Here is a 7880-nt window from a genome sequence, read left to right as displayed (position 1 = left end):
TTTATAAATCACTGGTTACTTACATCATTAAATAAATTGCCTTTATTTGCTGGATATGGTCAGCATTACTAAGAAAGAGATTGAGCAAATGTAAGCACAATGTAGCCTATCTTCATGCTGGTATGTTACAAAAGACAAAAGGAGCGTTAATGCTGTGAGTCACTAAATTTCACTTGATCATACAGGTACGGTTGCGTCTACTGGGATCTTTATAACCAAATTGGCACAAAAATTCCCAGCACCAAAGCTATAGACTGAGGTATTGAATCACATTTTTGAGGTGAGACTATACGCTAATTATAATAATAAAAACTACCATGGTAAGATATCTTAAATCCAGAGTTGATGTTTTTAGGCTACGTGACATTGCCATCATTGTTTGTCAGTCATAATTTCGTTGAAATTATAGGAACTTTCCTGCTGATCCCAATTAAGGTTCATAAGGTTGATGGAATTATTAAATTTCCGAGCACCAGTGAAAATATTTCATATTTCCTAAATAAGTTTGGACTAAAACATTTGTTCTTTATACTTAGAATATAAAGGTTTAGCCTAATAAGGAAAAACTCATGACAAAAACAAGAGCTGGTCTAACTAAGAAATGTTGGCCTGAAGTCTTCTGAAATAACATACATTTTACTGAAGTTCCTTTCAAAATATACCATATAGGCTACTTAAATAAATTCTACATGCAAGATGATGAGGGTAATTATTCATATCTTAAGCATATTCCTTATTTTCAATTTCTAACTATTTTTAACCAAGCCTTCCACTTTATCATTGAATTTAGAGTCTGCAAATGGTTAATGGTACAGTTTTCAATTTCACAAAATGATATAATTTATATTAAGCAAGTAAAATAAATGTACATAAATGCCAACAAAAACAACAATAGCCTCATAATAACAACAACAATATAATTACTACTAATAATACTATTTATCCGATACATCTATAAATATAATAATAATAATAATAATTAAATGTAAAGCAGAAATCTAGTATAATTGTGGGAATTAATCTATATATTCTGCATTCTTATTTAGATCCTTTCATGGTTACTTCATGTAACAACTTACAGACAAGAATTTTGTTATAAAACACTTGGGCCTACTTTAAGAACAGATAATATCTACAAAATAATCCACCTGTGTTTAGAAAATACTTATTTTCATGACATTTTACAAAATTCTGTAACAAGTAATTCTGTAGACCAAATTGTTACTCCAAATAAATCAGGCTGGATATTTGGAGGGTGTTCTTTTGAACTGCTTGATTTAAACATTTTAAGAGGCCCAAAGGCAGATGACAGAGTAGATGAGAGCTTGTGATCCAGGAAAGCCAAAGAACTCGAGCGCATCGGTCAACTGTGTCACACGGCTGGATGCTGGAGGACAACTTTGACATCTGCTCCGTAAAATCAGCTATTGACAGGTACTATGATGTCAGGGAAAGAGTGAGAGAGATTTGAGCCACGGAGCTATTTTCCGTGTGTGTGTGCGTGAATCTTGCAGCTGGGTGCCTGTCTATGCTGTCGTTTAAAAGATTTGTGTAACGGTTTCTAAAAGCGTTTGAGGCCTTGCATAAGAATCCAGTAAAAAAAAAAAAAAAGAAGAAGAAAAATCCCTACTCCTTTGCTCCTAAACTTTGCACAAAACAGGAACTCTCTGCCTTCATATGCAACACAGGCATACTGCCATTTTAGGCTCTGTGTAAAAGGGGAAAAAAAGTTTTTAGCCTCAGCCAAGTTTCCAAGTTTTCTTCCCAGGAGGAGAGCAGGAAAAGCAAGGTGCACAGGACAGTCCAACTGTGGTTAGAACACCCTGCTATTAACGAGTGATGGGTTTGCAACCTCACACGACTCATATGGTTGTAAACCGTTGTAAACTGTAGTAAAAAATGGAAAAGTGAAAATGGCCATTTAGAGTCAGATACACTTTTTATGTAAGACTGTAAGACAGACTTTCTCACAATGTGTCTGTTTTTCTCACTTTCCCTCCCACTCTATATATATTTATCTCTCTCACTCTCTCTCTCTCTCACACACACACACTCTTCATTCTACGTCCCTTAAAATGCTCCGATCCCTTTTCTGACAGTCGTTTCATGCTATTCCCGGAGTGAGGAGAAGAAGAAAAGAAAAAAAGAAAAAAAAAAGAAAACACTTTCTCTTAGCAAGGGAGATTGATGTTTAAAGTGCGTTTGTGCCTCGTTTGTAATTATCCCTGTTTACACACTGACGTGTTACTATGTGTGAAAGTCTGGAAGCCATTTGCGGCCGAGGCTGAGTGTGCTGTAAACGGCTCCAGAGAAACAGGGAACAAGGACCTGCCTCCTCCTACTACTGTGAACTACATATCCCATGGTGCACGGCGGGAGCACGCCGAGCAAACACAAGATATGATTGGAAGCGCAGATGACATGATCTCTCGTCTTAATGATGTGTGCAGCGTGTGTGTAAATGACTTTGTGCGCGTGCTTGTCTTTAGTGCATAAAATGCGTGATGTGTGTGTAAGTGCGAGTGTGTGTGTACACATAAATATGAGGATGTATATTTTTTGATAAGAAGTGGTAATGCCCCTCCCCCACCCCCTTAACCCTTATTGCACTCTTCCTCTGCCCCCTACAGTAGAAGTGAATGCAGCCTTCTCCACTCCTGTAAAGGTCAAGTGGGCAGTATGGGATGCTCAGGGCTACTGTGTGTATGTGTGTGTGTGTGTGTGTGTGTGTGTGTGTGTGTGCACGCATGGTGACTACAGGGCATGGAACAGACTGACAGCTTCCTGCCAAAACGAGGCCGGCACTTGTTCGTCTCGCACTCTGAACCTGTGTCCAGTGTGCAGTGCGCATGACACACACACACACACACACATACACAGAAACACTGTGTGCAGCCTTGCCCTCGCCGCAGCTGCAGCGAGGGCAAGGCTGGATTTAAACCTCGTTAAAGAATAAAGCAGGAATCAAGCAGATAATCAAACCCGATATTTCCCCTTCTCCAACGTGGCTCTGGCAGACACCATGGGCTGCTTTGGCCTCCAACAAGGGATGCACTATGGAGAGAGAGAGAGTTCCCCTTCTCCCTCTCTTTTATTCTTCCTCGGTCCTCCCTCTCTCGGTCGGCGAGGCGAGATGCCAACCCTTCCCCACAGCCGGGCATCATGCCCTCAGCCTTTATGCAAATGCCTCGCCACCAGCCCAACTCACACATTCCCTCTGTGTGCAGGCCCCCCCCCCCTCTTCCCCCCCCCAACGTTTCTTTCTCTCTTGCCCCTCTCTTGCCCCTGGTCTGCAGACGCTCTCTCCCTCACTCTTTCTCGCCGTCCAACTGTCCCTCGGTTCCCCGCACTCTCTCTTTCTCTCTATTACGTTCCTGGGTCCCAAGACTATCACACACACCCACACCCACCGCTACCAGGCACACACTACACGAGCAGCTCATTTGACTATAGGTAGTATCAACACAGTTTTGCGGCAACACCCCTTGTTTGCCTCAAAGGGAGCGTGTTATTCCCTGTAACAGAAATCCTCCCAAAGCTTTATAAGACTAATGACCGCAGTTTAAAATGCAGTCTGTCTCACAGTTCTTACACTGTGACAGGATGAGTGGAAAAATATAGGGCTTGACTGTCACTACGAAGAGCACTTGCAGTCAGCTATCACTCATTCAGCGCCTGTTGGAACTAGTTTGGGTGTGTGTGTGTGTGTGTGCTAAGGCTCGCCCTGGGCCGGTTGGCAGTACAAGGGTTAAAGGGTGCCCGCTCTGGGTGGCCCCTCGGTAGGGGGGGGGGGGGGGGGGGGGGGGCACAGTGCCTGGGTGGAAGACCCTGCAAACAGACAACGAGGGGGCAAGAGGGCTCCTGACACAGCTCACAGGCACACACACACACACACATACGCACACTGAAACGGAAACATACAGTACATAACGATAACAAAGAAATCCTGTTTTCTTTTCAAAAACATCCCAACTCATTCCTGTGTCTTTCTCCCTTAAACAGGACCCCCCCCTCCCCCGACCCCCTCCCCCCCTTCTCGAGTAACTATCCAGAGGTAGAGCAGCAGCAGGTCTTGAGGGATGGAGGCTAGCGCGGTCGGCTAGCTTGTGTGGTTAGCGCGCGAGGCTAACAGTCCGCCTCCTCGCGCATACGGACGCTCCCTCCCTCCTCCCCCCTCCTCCCCCCACCCCAGAGGGGCCAGAACTACCGGTGCTGGGGAGGGAAACCTAAGAAGAACAAGCTCACCCACAAACAGACTGCCGTTCACGGGCATAGACGGTCTGGTGACGGGGGACCGGAGTGGTCATTTGAGTGCCACAGACTACTTCGGATATCATCCTGCCAGGTTTGTGTCCTAGTGGATGCGGCAGGTATGGCCGTTCCAGTACAGCCTGCTACAGGGCACTGAACATAGTGTTACCTGAGAGTGAGAGCAGTGGGGAGCTGAATGGGGGAGTTTCAGCACTCGCTGCCACGTCAGACGATGCATGAGGCTCCTTGGCTGTCAGTCAGCACATGAAAACACACAGAGGGAGGAGAGGAGGGGTGGGGCGGGGGGGAATGAGCGAGTGAGGGAGGAAGAGGGAGGAGGGACGGAGGGAGGCTGATGTTCGGGCCTGTAGAGAAGCGGAGCAGGAGCCAGACCCAGACACCTCCGTCTCTCTCTGTGGTCACGGTGGAGAGTCGTCCCCATGGAGACTCTTCGCCACTGGCAACAACAACAACAACATGCTCCCCTGGTTGTGGCTCCGCTACGACAACCCCGGTCATGGATGAGACGGCGGTCTGGGTTTGAGGTTTGCATGCAGAATCAACTCCAGATTCTGTTGACTGTTCCGAAGCCTTTCTTTAGTGGTTGGCTGACGCAGTCACAACACACACTCCGCTCTCCGCTCACAACACACACAACACTTTTTACTTCAATAAACATGACACGAATCGACTGGTATTATTATACAATATATATTTTATAAGTATGTCTACATATGTATAGTTATAGAATAGTATAGTCTGATATATATAATATGTATAGATGTATCTATCTAGATCCCCTGTATATATAAACTGTGTGTATATATATATATATATATATATTTTTTTTTTTTATTTTTTTTTTTTTATTAACAGACCATGCCTCGAAAAAATCAGGCATGGAAAGTAGAACCAGCAAATATCTAGCCAAGCTCGGGGCTTGAGCTCAGTATCCAAATCCAGATGTCAAATGCAAAAATCAGGATTTTACCTACTTTTCCAATTACGGGAGGATTGCATTATTGAACACAACTGTTGTGGTGTATTGTTTTAGCAAGGTTTAGAGGTAGGGGGTGGGGGGGCTGGTTCAAATCCAGTACATATGGGGGTGGGGCAGCGATGGGGGTGGTTGCATTTTACTGTCCGAGGAGAAGGGAAAAAAGAAGAGGCGCCCATCCAAAAGATGGAGTTTGAGATGCTGTAGGACTGGGCCAGTGCCCAGCTGCCTCTAAGTACTTTAATATGGTTATGATGCATTAACATTCCTCCACATCCCGAAAGAAATCCAATATGTGCATATCAACCGTCCTGGTCGGGGGGAGAGGCGAGGAAGGGAGGGAGGGGCGAAGTAGTGTGGGGGGGAAAGAATGAAGGAGATGAGGATCCGAGTGGCGAGACAAGATGGAGGAACAGGTAGAGGTTTCAGGGGAGGCAAGGCGGGAAAGCGGTGGCCCGTCTTGATGAATGACATTCCGAAAAATTGGACAATGACTTGCAAATGGAAGGGAAAGTAGCGCAGATAGCAGACTGTGGTGCTTTTAGGGAGGGGAGGGAGGATGTTAGCAAAGTGGCTTTAAGTTCACTAAATCCTACACATCCCAGATAAGGCCAGTGGTCTTCCTGAGTACAAGCGATGCACAGAAAAAGAGAAAAAAGACGACACCGCGACCGAGAGGGAGAGTTAAGAGACTTCACGGAGAGACAAAGAGATAGAGAGACAAGGAGAGAGATAAAAGCGAGGTAGAGAGACAAAAGAGAAAGCGAGAGAGAGAGAGCTAGAGAGAGAGTTAGAGAGAGCTAGAGAGAGAGTTAGAGAGAGAGAGTTAGAGAGAGAGTTAGAGAGAGAGAGAGCGAGAGAGAGCGAGAGAGAGTTAGAGAGAGAGAGCGAGAGAGAGAGAGAGAGAGAGAGCGAGAGAGAGCGAGAGCGAGAGCGAGAGAGAGAGAGAGAGAGAGAGAGAGAGAGAGAGAGAGAGAGAGAGAGAGAGAGAGAGAGAGAGAGAGAGAGAGGGGGCATATTACTCTGTGAGCAGGGTGCCAACCAGGACCTCCTGTACTAAGTGAATGAACCCAGAGAGGGAGAGCAGGGCGGGCCAGGGCGTCCTGTACTCTGGGCCGGGTCAGCATTCTCTCACCTGCGTGAAAGGTAGCCTGAACAAACACAGGCCATGCCATGAATCTCCCTCCACATGCGTAATACAGAATCACACACCAGTGCTGCTGCTCCTGCAGAACTGGACCCCCCCCCCTGTCCTGAAGGGGGGGTGGGGAGGGGTTTGGACTGCAGACAGGACATTGGCTTACTCAATCAAATATGCTTGGCACGGCATTTTGGGTGGTGGGGAGGAGGGAGGGAGGGAGGGCTGTCGGTATCTCTGTCTCACACACGTGGGCACGCACAGGTACACACACACACAGGTGCACACACGCACAGGTGCACACGCACAGGTACACACGCACAGGTACACACGCACACAGGTGCACACGCACAGGTACACACGCACAGGTACACACACACACAGGTGCACACGCACAGGTGCACACGCACAGGGACACACGCACAGGTACACACACACACAGGTGCACGGGCGCGCGCAAATCAAGGGCCCTCGAGGGAGCGCACACGTGTTATATACGCACACACACACACATAGATATAGTACCACACACACACACATAGATATAGTACCACACGCACACACATACATATCGTACCACACACACAGAGGCAACTTTAGAGTCAACAAACCAGGCAGCCTTAAATCATTCTCTGTGTTGTTTGTTTAAAAGTGGTCAGGTTTTCACTTACAAAACCGCCGCAAGCCTCCATCGCAAATTCCCCCCTTTTTAGACTCGAGAGAGAACATTCAAACAGTATTAATTCCCCTTGCTGGGAAAAGGCACGGCCTTTTCCCGTAGCGATCCGTAACATCTGAATATAAAAATAAATACCCAAGCGGAGACGCAGACCCGAGTGTGCGGCGGGGGTAGAAAAAAAAAAAAGGAGAAACTGCCAGGAAGTTCTGTGTCGGCCATGTTTGTTTTTCCTCCATCCCTCTGAACGCTGGACTACATATTTCTCCATTTAGTCACTCAGGCTATAGCCACGTCCTCCCTCTCTCCCTCTTCTCTTTTTCTTCTGCTCCCCCTCTCTCTCTCTCTGTCTCTCTCTCTCTCTTTCTCTCTCTTCCTCTTTCTGTATTTTCCCCTCCGTTTCCCCCCGTCTTCCTCTCTCTCTTCCTCTTTCTCCCCCCTTCCTATCTCCCCTCCCCCCCCCACACACACACACCCGTCGTCTTCTCACTTTCTTCGCAAGAGACCCCGTGCCAGTTGACTCACCGCAGGCCAGGGGGAGGACCGCAAGAATGCTTAAATCAGCATCATTAGGCCGGTGTGTGTGTGTGTTCGAAACACACACACCTCCCCGGAGCCGGCCGCACAGCCTCCCCTCCACCACTGTGCAGGCCTCCTCTGCTGCTGCTCTGAGTCAATACCCATAAACATATCACCAGAGCCCCTCACACACACACACACACACACAGACATGGACGGACATGGAGACACACACACACACAAACACACACGCACACATACTGTACATACACGCGGTGGCACGAAAATACAGCACACGC

The sequence above is a fragment of the Osmerus eperlanus genome, chromosome 22, assembly GCF_963692335.1.
Source record: "Osmerus eperlanus chromosome 22, fOsmEpe2.1, whole genome shotgun sequence".
Taxonomy (NCBI): Eukaryota; Metazoa; Chordata; class Actinopteri; order Osmeriformes; family Osmeridae; genus Osmerus; species Osmerus eperlanus.
This window is presented reverse-complemented; position numbering follows the sequence as displayed.